Here is a 15,144-nt window from a genome sequence, read left to right as displayed (position 1 = left end):
GAGAGTGTGTCCTTGGTAAGGAGAGGCATAAAGCTGTCTTAACAGTGTTTGGGTTGGTTTTTTCTTTTTTTTCAATTTTTTTCTCCTCTTATCTTCTCCTTCTACTTCATTTTCCAGGGAATTGAAAATCCTTGCTTTGTATTCATCCATTTATTCAAGAAATGTCTTTTGAACATCTGCTCTGCATCAGGCACTGTGCTGGGCGTTTGCGTTCAATAAAGGAAAAGCTCACAGTCTCACAGGGAGACAAGTAAAGATTAAACAACCTAGTGTGGGAAGTGCTAGGATCAGGTAACAGTCAGCATAACAGAAGCATATATGAGAGGCACCTACCCCCATACTGGAAGAGAAAATAACGATAACAATGACAACAATTAGATGACGAAAGCATAGTCAGTGTTTGCTGTGTGTCCAATGCTATTCTATGTATTTCATATATATTAACTTCTTCAACCTTCACAACTTTATGAGGGAGGTAAGTTTATTATTCCCATTTTCAAAAAAAAAAAAAAGAGAGAGAAAAAGAAACAGAGCCCCAGAGAGGGTACGTAACTTATACAAAGTCATGCAGCAAGTAAATGGCAAAGCTGGGAATTGAACAGTCGGTGGACTTCAGAGCTGTGCTCCTATCAGCTCCCCTGTTCTGCTCCCTAGAGCAGAGGAGAAGGTCATCCATGAGAATGACTCTGATCTGGGAAGGACGAGTGGGCGAGGGCACAGGCAAAAGCAAGGTAAGTGTGGGAAGGTGCTGGGAGTAGTGAGTGGTGAGTCTGGGAAGGTAACCAAGGGGCAGATGAGGAATGGCTCAGAAATCTGACCATTAACCTGAAAAAGATGAATAACCACTGAAGGGTCAGAACTGCATTGTAGAAAGGTCCCTCTGGCTACCGTGGAGATTATGAATTACTCAGGTTCAAACTGGAGCCAAGAAGACCAGAGAGAAGGGAGTTGTTACAGTAATCCAACTAAGAGCTGACGGCCACCTGAATGAAAGTGGCAGCAGGAGGAAAGGAAGTAGATATTAAGGCTGGTGATGACAAGACTCGATGGTGGAAATGAGCAGGTGAGGGACAGGGAGTTATCCAGGGGGCACCTTGGTTTCTGGCTCAAGTGATGGGTTCATGGTGATGCCAATCACTGACAACAATCCCGTGGAGGAGTTTATCTTCCATCCAAAGCGTCGCACCGTTGGGAGGAGAAGGGCAGAAGACACAGCCTCCCTCACTCTCTCTTGCCCAGTTCTCTGCTATGGTCAGGTGCATGATGCCATTCTACCGATGTCCACAATCCAGGTTCTCTGGGAGATTCCTGTAGGGCCCACAAAAGTCTGGGAGGCAGAGTGGTCACCTCAAAGAAGATAGGGCGGATATGGGAACAGTGGAGGAAAGACCCACTTAGAGACAGAAGACAGACTTGATCAGAGTGCAGCTGGCCAAGGGCCACACGACTCCTCTGGAGCCTCACTACTGCCTATTCTCAGAGTGCCTTTGCCTAGTTACGAGAAATCATGGGCTGGGGTGATGGATCTGTGCAGTTGTCAGCCTAAAAAATTTACAGACTATACACGAGGTACCAGGTACTAGCTAGAATCTTTAAATTCAAGGTTAAAACAAAAAACCTAGCCTCTGCCAACCCAGTGAGGGGTGGCTGGCTCCTGGAAAAAACTATGGTTCACTGTATTGATTGTGAGAGTAAAGAACAAAGATCCAGGGCTTCCCTGGTGGCGCAGTGGTTGAGAGTCTGCCTGCCAATGCAGGGGACACGGGTTCGAGCCCTGGTCTGGGAAGATCCCACATGCCGCGGAGCAGCTGGGCCTGTGAGCCACAACTACTGAGCCTGCGCGTCTGGAGCCTGTGCTCCGCAACAAGAGAGGCCGCGATAGTGAGAGGCCCGCGCACCGCGATGAAGAGTGGCCCCCGCTTGCCGCAGCTAGAGGAAGCCCTCGCACAGAAACAAAGACCCAACACAGCCATAAATAAATAAATAAATAAATAATTTAAAAGAAAAGACAAAAAAAAAAAGAACAAAGATCCAACGTCAAGGAACCTGAATGGAACAAGAAAGAGACAGGAAGGGCCAATTAGGTAACTTTTCATACAGAGAAAACATTGGTGTTTCCTGACAGCAACTCAGAAGAAAAGATCAAGAGGTCAGGGGAGCAGTTTAGGAAATGATAGAGGTGAACTCATATGGAAACTAGATGGAAAAGGAGAGAAACATTCATCATTAAGACGCATAGCACGGAAACTTACTCTTGGAGGATAGGGTCTTATTGACAACAAATGCAAGGAAGTCTTTAAGAACTAGCGTCCAGAGAAGAAAGAGGTAGAAGACTTGATAGCATAGAACTCCAGAGGGAGGATCTGGACATCTAAACAAGAAGAAATATGACCCAGAAAGCCTGACCTTGACCATTTTGCAACTACAAGTGGGAAAAGGAGGATCTGCCTTACTAGACATTCGTAGAAGCAGCACTATTGGTGGCAGAGAGTGGAAGTTGGGATAACTGGCCCCAAACTAGGTTAACCAGAGCAGAGAACTAGAAGTGAGAGAGAGGCAAGAAGGTGGGGAGTAGTGCAGAAGGAGACTGAGAAGGAGACTGGGGAAAAGGGGGTGGGCATTTACTAAGTGAAGTTATAAGAACTGGCAATGGTGCTAAAGCCATGGATGAGTTTGGAGAAAAGGCAGGGTGGCCAAAGGGTAGATGTTTCCTCTGATCAGAAAGGAGAGAACATCTTTGTCCATGGTCTCCCCAGCAACAGGTGGATGGGCCCTGGGATCCTGCCTCGTGTGGCCTCCACATGTTGTCTAGTCCAGCAGTATTCAAGGTGAGGAACTCACACCAGAATGTAACCACGAACAGCCTCCTTCATCTAGAGCAGAGGTTGGCCAGCTGCAGCCCCTCCCCCACCCCCAAGCCACATCCAACCCACTGGCCACTTCCTGCTTGTGCCAGTTTTTGTTTATTTTCATTTTTTTTTAATCACCCTTATTTTTTTTTAAGTCTTTATTGAATTTGTTACAATATGGCTTCTGTTTTATGTTTTGGTTTTTTGGCCGCAAGGCATGTGGGACCTTAGCTCCCCGAACAGGGATTGAACCAGCACCCCCTACATTGGAAGGCAAAGTCCTAACCACTGGACCGCCAGGGAAGTCCCCCAATTTTTGTTTAAAAAAAAAAAACAGTTGGGACTTCCCTGGTGGCGCAGTGGTTAAGAATCCACCCACCAATGCAGGGGACATGGGTTCGAGCCCTGGTCCGGGAAGATCCCACATGCTGCGGAGCAACCAAGGCCGTGCGCCACAACTACTAAGCCTGTGCTCTAGAGCCCATGAGCCACAACTGCTGAAGCCCACGTGCCACAACTACTGAAGCCCATGAGCCTAGAGCCCGTGCTCCACAACAAAAGGAGCCACCACCATGAGAAGCCTGCGCACCGCAACGAAGAGTAGCCCCCGCTCGCCGCAACTAGAGAAAACCCATGCACAGCAACGAAGACCCAACACAGCCAAAAATAAATAAATAAATAAATAAATAAATAAATAAATAAATAAAATTTATTTTTAAAAAAAATTGTATTAGAACACAGTCACACCCATTCGAGGTGCGTTGCCTATGGCTCTTTTAGCGCTACCAAACAGCAGCATTGACTAGTTGTGATAGAGACTGTCCAGCAAAGCCTAGAATATTTTCTATCTGGCCCTTTACAGAGAAAGCTGGCCAACCTTTGATCGAGAGGTCTTACTCTAAAATGGCAGTAGAACCTAACAGTGTGCTTAGTGGCATGGGTGGTCGACGTTTTGGTGCAAGCTCCTTCACTGGCGGTAGACCTAGACCACTAAGGGTATGTGGACTGGCCGCTGTGGATGCTTTGAGTAGTGCTGTCAACTGAGCAGTGGGCAAGGGTCGCTACTGCCCACGTGTGGGTTCAAAGCTCAGGCTCCAAGGAGGCAGAACACCATTTTAACCCCATAAATGCAGTCACCCAGCACTACAGACGCCTAGAACACCCTGCCATCCTAGACGCCATATTTAAGAGTGGGGCAGACGCCATATTTAAGAAGCCACAGGGCAGAGGCCCTGCCTGGAGGTTATTTTGATGAGAGGAGCACTTACGTGTATTTATGCTTGTTTGTCTTCATTATAATTAGACTGCTAACTCCTCAGGGTAAAACCTGTCTAACCATAAACTTCTGAGTGTATACTTCATTACTAAGGGTAAATAAGTTAATAACAGGAAACCACCAAACTCTTTACTAGGAAAAAAATATTTATTTTTATTCTATGGAAACTTTTGTGGAGTGATGGCCAATAATAATATGGGGATAATTCACCCAATTTTCCCCAATTTTAGTATCTAATTGATTTCTTGGATTTGACTGTGTGAGGAGTTCTAGAACAGGTGGGGTGTTGTTTGCTTTGCTTCGGTGTGCATGTGTGTGTGTGTGTGTGTGTGTGTGTGTGTGTGTGTGTGTGTGTGTTTTAAATCAGGAATGGCAAGTAGTTTCAGAAATATAGTTTAGATCGATTCTGGCTCTGGTTCTAATGCTGGCTCCACGCTAGCTGTTCAATTCAACCATCTCTGGCCTGCTGGGCCCAGGGTTCCCTGACACAGAAATGACCCCGCCGGAATGCTGTCCCATTCCAAAATGATCCCTCTGCTGGGCCAGACTCATCTAGCTGCCCTGACACCACTGGTGTACTTGACTCATTCCCCCAGCCAGGCTGCAGCAGGGTGTGGATGCCCAAAGGAGCTCTCCCACAGCCTCGCCTCCTCCAGCCCTTCCAGAAAGGCCCCTCAAGGATTCCAGCATTCCAGCAACCAGCCCTTCCAGTTGGGCAGAAATTTCCTGCCTTGGCAACCGAGAGGCATTAGGTTTCGTTTCATTTTAAATGCACGGTACATCCCCAGGCCCCCCCACCCTCTGTTCTAATTCCATTCAGTCGATTCCTTTTGGCCCTTTATTTTCAGGCATTAGAAAGGGGGCTTAGATAGCTAGTGGGAAGCAGCTGCATAGCACAGGGAGATCAGCTCCGTGCTTTGTGATCACCTAGAGGGGTGGGATAGGGAGGGTGGGAGGGAGACGCAAGAGGGAAGAGATATGGGGATATATGTATATGTATAGCTGACTCACTTTGGTTTTTTTTTTTTTTAATTCTTGAATTTTATTTTATTTATTTTTTTATACAGCAGGTTCTTATTAGTCATCAATTTTATGCACATCAGTGTATACATGTCAATCCCAATCTCCCAATTCATCACACCACCACCACCACCCCTCCACTGCTTTCCCCCTTGGTGTCCATACGTTTGTTCTCTACATCTGTGTCTCAACTTCTGCCCTGAAAACCAGTTCATCTGTACCATTTTTCTAGGTTCCACATATATGCATTAATACACGATATTTGTTTTTCTCTTTCTGACTTACTTCACTCTGTATGACAGTCTCTAGATCCATCCACGTCTCAACAAATGACCCAATTTTGTTCCTTTTTATGGCTGAGTAATATTCCATTGTATATATGTACCACATCTTCTTTAGCCATTTGTCTGTTGATGGGCATTTAGGTTGCTTCCATGACCTGGCTATTGTAAATAGTGCTGCAGTGAACATTGGGGTGCATGTGTCTTTTTGAATTATGGTTTTCTCTGGGTATATGCCCAGTAGTGGGATTGATGGATCATATGGTAATTCTATTTTTAGTTTTTTAAGGAACCTCCATACTGTTCTCCATAGTGGCTGTATCAGTTTACATTCCCACCAACAGTGCAAGAGGGTTCCCCTTTCTCCACACTCTCTCCAGCATTTGTTGTTTGTAGATTTTCTGATGATGCCCATTTTAACTGGTGTGAGGTGATACCTCTTGTAGTTTTGATTTGCATTTCTCTAATAATCAGTGATGTTGAGCAGCTTTTCACGTGCTTCTTGGCCATCTGTATGTCTTCTTTGGAGAAATGTCTACTTAGGTCTTCTGCCCATTTTTGGATTGGATTGTTTGTTTTTTTAATATTGAGCTGCATGAGCTGTTTATATATTTTGGAGATTAATCCTTTGTCCACTGATTTGTTTGCAAATATTTTCTCCCATTCTGAGGGTTGTCTTTTCATCTTGTTTATGGTTTCCTTTGCTGTGCAAAAGCTTTGAAGTTTCATTAGGTCCCATTTGTTTATTTTTGTTTTTATTTCCATTACTCCAGGAGGTGGATCAAAAAAGATCTTGCTGTGATTTAAGTCAAAGAGTGTTCTTCCTATGTTTTCCTCTAAGAATTTTATAGTGTCCAGTCTTACGTTTAGGTCTGTAATCCATTCTGAGTTTATTTTTGTGTATGGTGTTAGGGAACGTTCTAATTTCATTGTTTTACATGTAGCTGTCCAGTTTTCCCAGCACCACTTATTGAAGAGGCTGTCTTTTCTCCATTGTATATCCTTGCCTCCTTTGTCATAGATTAGTGGACCATAGGTGCGTGGGTTTACCTCTGGGCTTTCTATCTTGTTCCATTGATCTATGTTTCTGTTTTTGTGCCAGTACCATATTGTCTTGATTACTGTAGTTTTGTAGTATAGTCTGAAGTTAGGGAGTCTGATTCCTCCAGCTCCGTTTTTTTCCCTCAAGACTGCTTTGGCTGTTCGGGGTCTTTTGTGTCTCCATACAAATTTTAAGATTTTTTGTTCTAGTTCTGTAAAAAATGCCATTGGTAATTTGATAGGAATTGCATTGAATCTATAGATTGCTTTGAGTAGTATAGTCATTTTCACAATATTGATTCTTCCAATCCAAGAACATGGTATATCTCTCCATCTGTTGGTATCATCTTTAATTTCTTTCATCAATGTCTTATAGTTTTCTGCATACAGGTCTTTTGTCTCCCTAGGTAGGTTTATTCCTAGGTATTTTATTCTTTTTGTTGCAATGGTAAATGGGAGTGTTTCCTTAATTTCTCTTTCAGATTTTTCATCATTAATGTATAGGAATGCAAGAGATTTCTATGCATTAATTGTGTATCCTGCAACTTTACCAAATTAATTGATTAGCTCTAGTAGTTTTCTGGTGGCATCTTTAGGATGCTCTATGTATAGTATCATGTCATCTGCAAACAGTGACAGTTTTACCTATTCTTTTCCAATTTGTATTCCTTTTATTTCTTTTTCGTCTCTGATTGCCATGGCTAGGACTTCCAAAACTATGTTGAATAATAGTGGTGAGAGTGGACGTCCTTGTCTTGTTCCTGATCTTAGAGGAAATGCTTTCAGTTTTTCACCATTGAGAATGATGTTTGCTGTGGGTTTGTCGTATATGGCCTTTATTATGTTGAGGTAGGTTCCCTCTATGCCCACTTTCTGGAGAGTTTTTATCATAAATGGGTGTTGAATTTTGTCAAAAGCTTTTTCTGCATCTATTGAGGTGATCATATGGTTTTTCTTCTTCAGTTTGTTAATATGGTGTATCACATTGATTGATTTGCATATATTGAAGAATCCTTGCATCCCTGGGATAAATCTCACTTGATCATGGTGTATGATCATTTTAATGTGCTGTTGGATTCTGTTTGCTAGTATCTTGTTCAGGATTTTTGCATCTATGTTCATCAGTGATATTGGTCTATAATTTTCTTTTTTTGTGGTATCTTTTTCTGGTTCGGGTATCAGGGTGATGGTGGCTTCATAGAATGAATTTGGGAGTGTTTCTCCCTCTGCAATTTTTTGGAAGAGTTTGAGAAGGATGGGTGTTAGCTCTTCTCTAAATGTTTGACAGAATTCACCTGTGAAGCCATCTGGTCCTGGACTTTTGTTTGTTGGAAGATTTTTAATCACAGTTTCAATTTCATTACTTGTGATTGGTCTGTTCACATTTTCTATTTCTTCCTGGTTTAGTCTTGGAAGGTTATACCTTTCTAAGAGTTTGTCCATTTCTTCCAGTTTGTACATTTTATTGGCATAGAGTTGCTTGTAGTAGTCTTTTAGGATGCTTTGTATTTCTGCGGTGTCTGTTGTAACTTCTCCTTTTTCATTTCTAATTTTATTGATTTGAGTCCTCTCCCTCTTTTTCTTGATGAGTCTGGCTAATGGTTTATCAATTTTGTTTATCTTCTCAAAGAACCAGCTTTTAGTTTTATTGATCTTTGCTATCGTTTTCTTTGTTTCTATTTCATTTATTTCTGCTCTCATCTTTATGATTTCTTTCCTTCTGCTAACTTTGGGTTTTGTTTGTTCTTCTTTCTCTAGTTCCTTTAGGTGTAAGGTTAGATTGTTTACTTGAGATTTTTCTTGTTTCTTGAGGTAGGCTTGTATAGCTATAAACTTACCTCTTAGAACTGCTTTTGCTGCATCCCATAGGTTTTTGGATCATTGTGTTTTCATTGTCATTTGTCTCTAGGTATTTTTTGATTTCCTCTTTGATTTCTTCAGTGATCTCTTGGTTATTTTGTAACGTACTGTTTAGACTCCATGTGTCTGTGTTTTTTCCTTTTTTTTCTCTGTAATTGATTTCTAATCTCATAGCGTTGTGGTCAGAAAAGATGCTTGATATGATTTCAATTTTCTTAAATTTACTGAGGCTTGATTTGTGACCCAAGATGTGATCTATCCTGGAGAATGTTCCATGCGCACTTGAGAAGAAAGTGTAATCTGCTGTTTTTCAATGGAATGTCCTATAAATATCAATTAAATCTATCTGGTCTATTGTGTCATTTAAAGCTTCTGTTTCCTTATTTATTTTCATTTTGGATGATCTGTCCATTGGGGTAGTGAGGTGTTAAAGTCCCCCACTATTATTGTGTTACTGTCGACTTCCTCTTTTATAGCTGTTAGCAGCTGCCTTATGTATTGAGGTGCTCCTATGTTGGGTGCATATATATTTATAATTGTTATATCTTCTTCTTGGATTGATCCCTTGATCATTATGTAGTGTCCTTCCTTGTCTCTTGTAACATTCTTTATTTTAAAGTCTATTTTATCTGATATGAGTATTGCTACTCCAGCTTTCTTTTGATTTCCATTTGCATGGAATATCTTTTTCCATCCCCTCACTTTCAGTCTGTATGTGTCCCTAGGTCTGAAGTGGGTCTCTTGTAGACAATATATACATGGGTCTTGTTTTTGTATCCATTCAGCAAGCCTGTGTCTTTTGGTTGGAGCATTTAACCCATTCACATTTAAGGTAATTATAGATACGTATGTTCCTATGACCATTTTCTTAATTGTTTTGGGTTTGTTTTTGTAGGTCCTTTTCTTCTCTTGTGTTTCCCACTTAGAGAAGTTCCTTTAGCATTCGTTGTAGAGCTGGTTTGGTGGTGCTGAATTCTCTTAGATTTTGCTTGTCTGTAAAGCTTTTGATTTCTCCTTTGAATCTGAATGAGATCCTTGCTTGGTAGAGTAATCTTGGTTGTAGGTTCTTCCCTTTCATCCCTTTAAGTATATCATGCCACTCCCTTCTGGCTTGTAGAGTTTCTGCTGAGAAATCAGCTGTTAACCTTATGGGAGTTCCCTTGTATGTTATTTGTCATTTTTCCCTTGCTGCTTTCAATAATTTTTCTTTGTCTTTAATTTTTGCCAATTTGATTACTATGTGTCTCAGCGTGTTTCTCCTTGGGTTTATCCTGTATGGGACTCTCTGCGCTTCCTGGACTTGGGTGGCTATTTCCTTTCCCATGTTAGGGAAGTTTTTGACTCTAATCTCTTCAAATATTTTCTCTGGTCCTTTCTCTCTTTCTTCTCCTTCTGGGACCCCTATAATGTGAATGTTGTTGCGTTTAATGTTGTCCCAGAGGTCTCTTAGGCTGTCTTCATTTCTTTTCATTCTTTTTTCTTTATTCTGTTCCACAGCTGTGAATTCCACCATTCTGTCTTCCAGGTCACTTATCCATTCTTCTGCCTCAGTTATTCTGCTATTGATTCCTTCTAGTGTAGTTTTCATTTCAGTTATTGTATTGTTCATGTCTGTTTGTTTGTTCTTTAATTCTTCTAGGTCTTTGTTAAACATTTCTTTCATCTTCTCGATCTTTGCCTCCATTCTTTTTCCGAGGTCCTGGATCGTCTTCACTATCATTACTCTGAATTCTTTTTCTGGAAGGTTGCCTATCTCCACTTCATTTGGTTGTTTTTCTGAGGTTTTATCTTGTTCCTTCATCTGATACATAGCCTTCTGCCTTTTCAACTTTTCTATCTTTCTGTGAATGTGGTTTTTGTTCCACAGGCTGCAGGACTGTAGTTCTTCCTGCTTCTGCTGTCTGCCCTCTGTTGGATGAGACTATCTAAGAGGCTTGTGCAAGTTTTCTGATGGGAGGGACTGGTGGTGGGTATAGCCGACTGTTGCTCTGGTGGGCAGAGCTCAGCAAAACTTTAATCTGCTTGACTGCTGATGGGTGGGGCTGGGTTCCCTCCCTGTTGGTTGTTTGGCCTGAGGCAACCCAACACTGGAGCCTACCTGGGCTCTTTGGTGGGGCTAATGGCAGACACTGGGAGGGCTCACGCAAAGGAGTACTTCCCAGAACTTCTGCTGCCAGTGTCCTTGTCCCCATGGTGAGCCACAGCCACTCCCCACCTCTGCAGGAGACACTCCAACACTAGCAGGTAGGTCTGGTTCAGTCTCCCTTGGGGTCACTGCTCCTTCCCCTGGGTCCCGATGCACACACTACTTTGTGTGTGCCCTCCAAGATTGGAGTCTCTGTTTCCCCCAGTCCTGTCGAAGTCCTGCAATCAAATCCCACTAGCCTTCAAAGTCTGATTCTTTAGGAATTCCTCCTCCTGTTGCCAGACCCCCAGGTTGGGAAGCCTGACGTGGGGCTCAGAACCTTCACTCCAGTGGGTGGAATTCTGTTGTATAATTGTTCTCCAGTCTGTGGGTCACCCACCCAGCAGTTATGGGATTTGATTTTACTGTGATTGCACCCCTCCTACCATCTCATTGTGGCTTCTCCTTTGTCTTTGGATGTGGGGTATCTTTTTTGGTGAGTTCTAGTGTCTTCCTGTCGATGATTGGTCAGCAGTTAGTTGTGATTCTGGTGTTCTCACAAGAGGGAGTGAGAGCACGTCCTTATACTCCGCCATCTTGGTTCAGGGTCCCTGATTCACTTTGTTATAAAGCAGAAACTAACACATGATTGTAAAGCAATTATACTTCAATAAAGATGTTAAAAAAAATAAAAGGGGGGCTTGGGAGAAAGGTAGGGAGAGAAGCTAAAAAAAAGAGGGTCCTCCATAAACAAATGAAAATTGGGGGTCCCTTGTACCCTGTGCTGTCTCTTTACTTTCTCCTTTCTGGAATGTGTCACTGCCTTTCATCAAAGAGCAAGGTTGTGCCCAGGTCTCCTCACCCCCAGGAGTAGTAGGTTGCCTTAATTGAGCTGAAATGTATAATGTCACAGGCGTTGGCAATAATTAAAGGATAAAGCAGACATCTGTGTCTTCAGAAAATAATACATATGCATACTGCTCTTAATTTCAAACTAATAACAATGTCATGCTGCTATGATTAATGCCTCATTTATTAGGTCCAGTGGGAAATGAACTGTTCTACATAATGGATTCTCCCAGATTCCTGGAGCCTAAAATTTGGGGAATCAAATCGTTTAAACATTTTTCATTGGTATGAAACTCTTTCTAAATATATGGTAGCATTCTCTATTTTTCTAAACAGAACCGACCCAACATAATTTATTTACCCTCCATAAGGACAGAACCATTTCTGTCATTACATACCCAGTACCTGGTGGTGTACTCAGGCTCCCAATATACATTTGTAGAACAAATAAATAATTATAACCTCCAATACTGAACTCTGATGTTGAAAAGTAATGAACTCTTGGGCTTTGGAATTATAGAGAGCTATTTGCCCTTACCTCAGACTATGTTACTTGCATTTTTATTTGTGCTTTTATAATTCTTCTTTCTGCTCCCATACCATAAAGTTGCCAGCTTCTTGCTTCTGTTTCCAAAAGTTCCTCCCTGCCCCATTAATGCACTGATTCTAATCTGCTGTAGAGCAGAATTAAACTTATTAGGTCATGCCAGAAATAAAAGGAAATAGTCTCTAAGAGAGAAGGCATCGCTCTGTGGATTTTTGATGCCCGTGTTGGCCACCCAAAGGCCTTTTTTGCTCCCTTCTGTTTTCTCAGCTGTATTTCAGAAGGCTGCGTCTGCTGTATGAGTGACTCCCAGGTAAGTCAAGCATTACCAGAAGAGCTACGCTAGAAACTCATGGTAAATGAGTCTTACATGGGCTAGAACCTCAAACCTTGTCATCCGGGAAAAGAATGCTTCTGATCATAGGATCTGACATCTAAATTAACTGGTTCCTCCACCTTTGTGAACCAAAGCCAACAGAAGTCACGCCCCAGACAACGAGGGGGCCCTGATAGGCTACATAATTCCTCAAAATTCAGAAGTAAACCAAATCTTCCATTTGCTGGTGCTTTGAGTCTACTAGGCTTTCCCTCCCTGGGTCCTGGAGATTCCAAATTTATTGTGTCATCAATCCATCAGGATTGAGCATTTCCCAGAGTTTCCACAGAATTGAGAGAATCTCTAATTTGTGTGAAAACACAAAACAGATGAAAAGCAAATGGGTGAAAATCCTGATTTTGAGCTTACCAAGAAATCATTTAGCTTTCAATAACACATTCTTTCCCTCACAAAGAGTTCAATGAAGACAGAAGAGAACTGGTCCAAAATAGTGAGGGATGAAGTGAGATTAGCATCACACTTGTTGTAGATCACTGCCTTGTTGTGCCTCAAATACCGTCTTGGTTCCAAAGCAAACTGGTCAAGGCATGAGTTTTCTTCCCCCTCCATGGTCTGGTTTAGGGCCAGAGAATTTCTTGTTGTTTGGAGAATGTAAGGGAAGGGCCAGGATGCAGAACTCAAGCTTCTGCCCTGTGTCAGCAGCTGCCCCACCAGGGGACCCTGAGCTGGCTGTCTTAGCACTTTTGGAGTCCAATTCTCAGTCTATAAAGGGAGTGACGATTGTACCGCTCTGCTCCTAGGATGGTGTGAGACTTTGTTAATTGGTGTTTGGAAAAGCTTATATCGTTGGATGAAAGCATTTACAAGTTTTGAGCTCTGTTCTTAGCTGAGTCTCTGTACAGTTGGATTTTCTTGACTATGGTAAATGGGACTTCTATAATTTCCCTCTGGAGAACTAATTCTATAACCCTAAGAGTGTCATGGTGAACAGATGCATTTACAAACCTCTTATGTTTCCCTCGGACTCATTTTTCATCTCATAGATGATCACAAACTCCTTAAACTCTAAGAAAAATTCTTTAAAAGATTTTAATTCTAAAAATATGTGGTATAAACTGGATTTTTCTGAATCAAATCGTGGATTGAATGCAGGAGCAAATTGTGCTTGCTAAAAATTTTTAATTTTGAATCTTTTAGAAATGATTATGTTTTTCAAAGTGAATAGCTACCTTCTGATATTATCTTTTTTTAAACAGCTTTATTAAGGTATAAATGACATGCAATAAAGTACACTGTTTAAACTGTACAATTTGAAAAGTTTTAACAAGGATATACGTCCGTGAAACCATCACCCCAATCAAGATAATGAACATACCCATCAACCCCCAAACTTTCCTTGTTCCCTTTTGTAATCCCTCACTGTCCCCCCTTCCCCCATAGTTTGCATTTTCTAGACTTTTGTATTAACAGAATCAAAAGGCATGTGCTCTCTTTTGCCTGGATTCTTTCATTCAGTGTAACTATTTTGAAATTTATTCCATGTTGTTGGGTCTACCATAGTTCATTCCTTTTTATTGCTGAATAGTATTCCATTGTATGCATATAACACATTTGCTTATCTCTTCACATATTGATGGACGTTTGGGTTGTTTCCACTTTGGGGCTATTATGAATAAAGCTGTTATGGACATTCATGTACAAGTTGTTGTCTGGGTATATCCTTTCACTTCTCTTGGGCAAATGCCGAGGTGGAGAATGGCTAGGTCATATGGTACAATATTATCTTCTGAGTAGATCCTAAATAAATAGAGATTGTGTTTGGAGAAAAGCATGATATATGTGAACCCCTACATATAGTTCTCTTGATGCCTGTAAGTGTTTATCATGGAACCAAAAAAAAAAAAAAATCATACCTCCTTTTTCTTTCCTTGTATTATAATAATAGAAAGCATTTGCTTTTGTGTTACACAAGGGAATTTACAAAATGCCTTTGCATATATTATCTCAACATATCCTCTTAACAAATAATTTATTCTTCTGTTTTTCCAATTCACTCCAATTGATTATCTCTCCCTACACAACAGTAACATCTCCAGGACTGAATAAAATATTCTAGATGTGTTCTCAAAAGAACTACACGTTCCTATGACTAAGTCGCTTTGCTGTGCACCTGAAACTATCACAACATTGATAATCGGCTATACCCCAATACATAATAAAAAGTTAAAAAAAAAAAAAAAAGAACTACATGTTCAAATTACTTTTGCTCCCTTGTTTCTCAAACCCTAGGTCATGCCCCCTTACAAAGGCTACATTGTCCCCACCTCGAAAGTGAATCAGCAAGATGTAGACCATATCCCCCATATGCCTGCTCTTGGCTGCTGTCTTCTTTCTCTCTCTCATTTCCATGTCTGTAGAGACTCATCAATCGTTAACGCTGCAGTTTTTATCTTCCAAACTTCATATCTGGGCTCTAACTCATTCACAGATATCTCCACTAAGAAGATACAGAAACTGCAAATTCCCAAACCCTGAATCATCTTATCATGTTGTTTAAGTTAGAAAATAGTATTATTTGGGAGATGCTGTCAAAAACTAGCCTTGCATGTTCACTGTTTTATGCCAGAAATCATTCCACTCAGTTGTTGTAGAAAATTTTAGTGACATCTTTAAAATCATCACTCCAGCAATCTCATCCACTCTCTCTCCATCCCCTTCTGCCCTACCTTCTGCTTTTTTGCTGCCTTTTCTCTCTTCACTCTTCCAATCTCTTCTAAGGTTTGGAGAAAACTCAAAGACTATAGGAGAGAATTCTAAAAAGAGTGTTTGGCTTTGGGACAACTGGTTTCCCCACTGCAAAAGCTATATTATATTCCTCCCTACACAAAAATACAATTTAATGTGGATTTTAAATTTTTTAAATAGAACTACCAAAGCACTGAAAATATAGAAGTCAAAAAGT

The 15,144-nt window shown here is 41.3% G+C and overlaps 1 long non-coding RNA gene across 2 annotated transcripts in view; it reads right to left on the bottom strand.

Annotated features, from left to right (window-relative positions):
- Positions 1-15,144, bottom strand: part of LOC309610151 — an 86,875-nt gene that overhangs the window by 45,496 nt on the left and 26,235 nt on the right. The gene's annotated exons all lie outside the window — the stretch shown is intronic.

Source organism: Balaenoptera borealis (genome assembly GCF_965194805.1).
Source record: "Balaenoptera borealis genome assembly, chromosome: 13".
NCBI lineage: Eukaryota > Metazoa > Chordata > Mammalia > Artiodactyla > Balaenopteridae > Balaenoptera > Balaenoptera borealis.
This window is presented reverse-complemented; position numbering and strand designations above follow the sequence as displayed.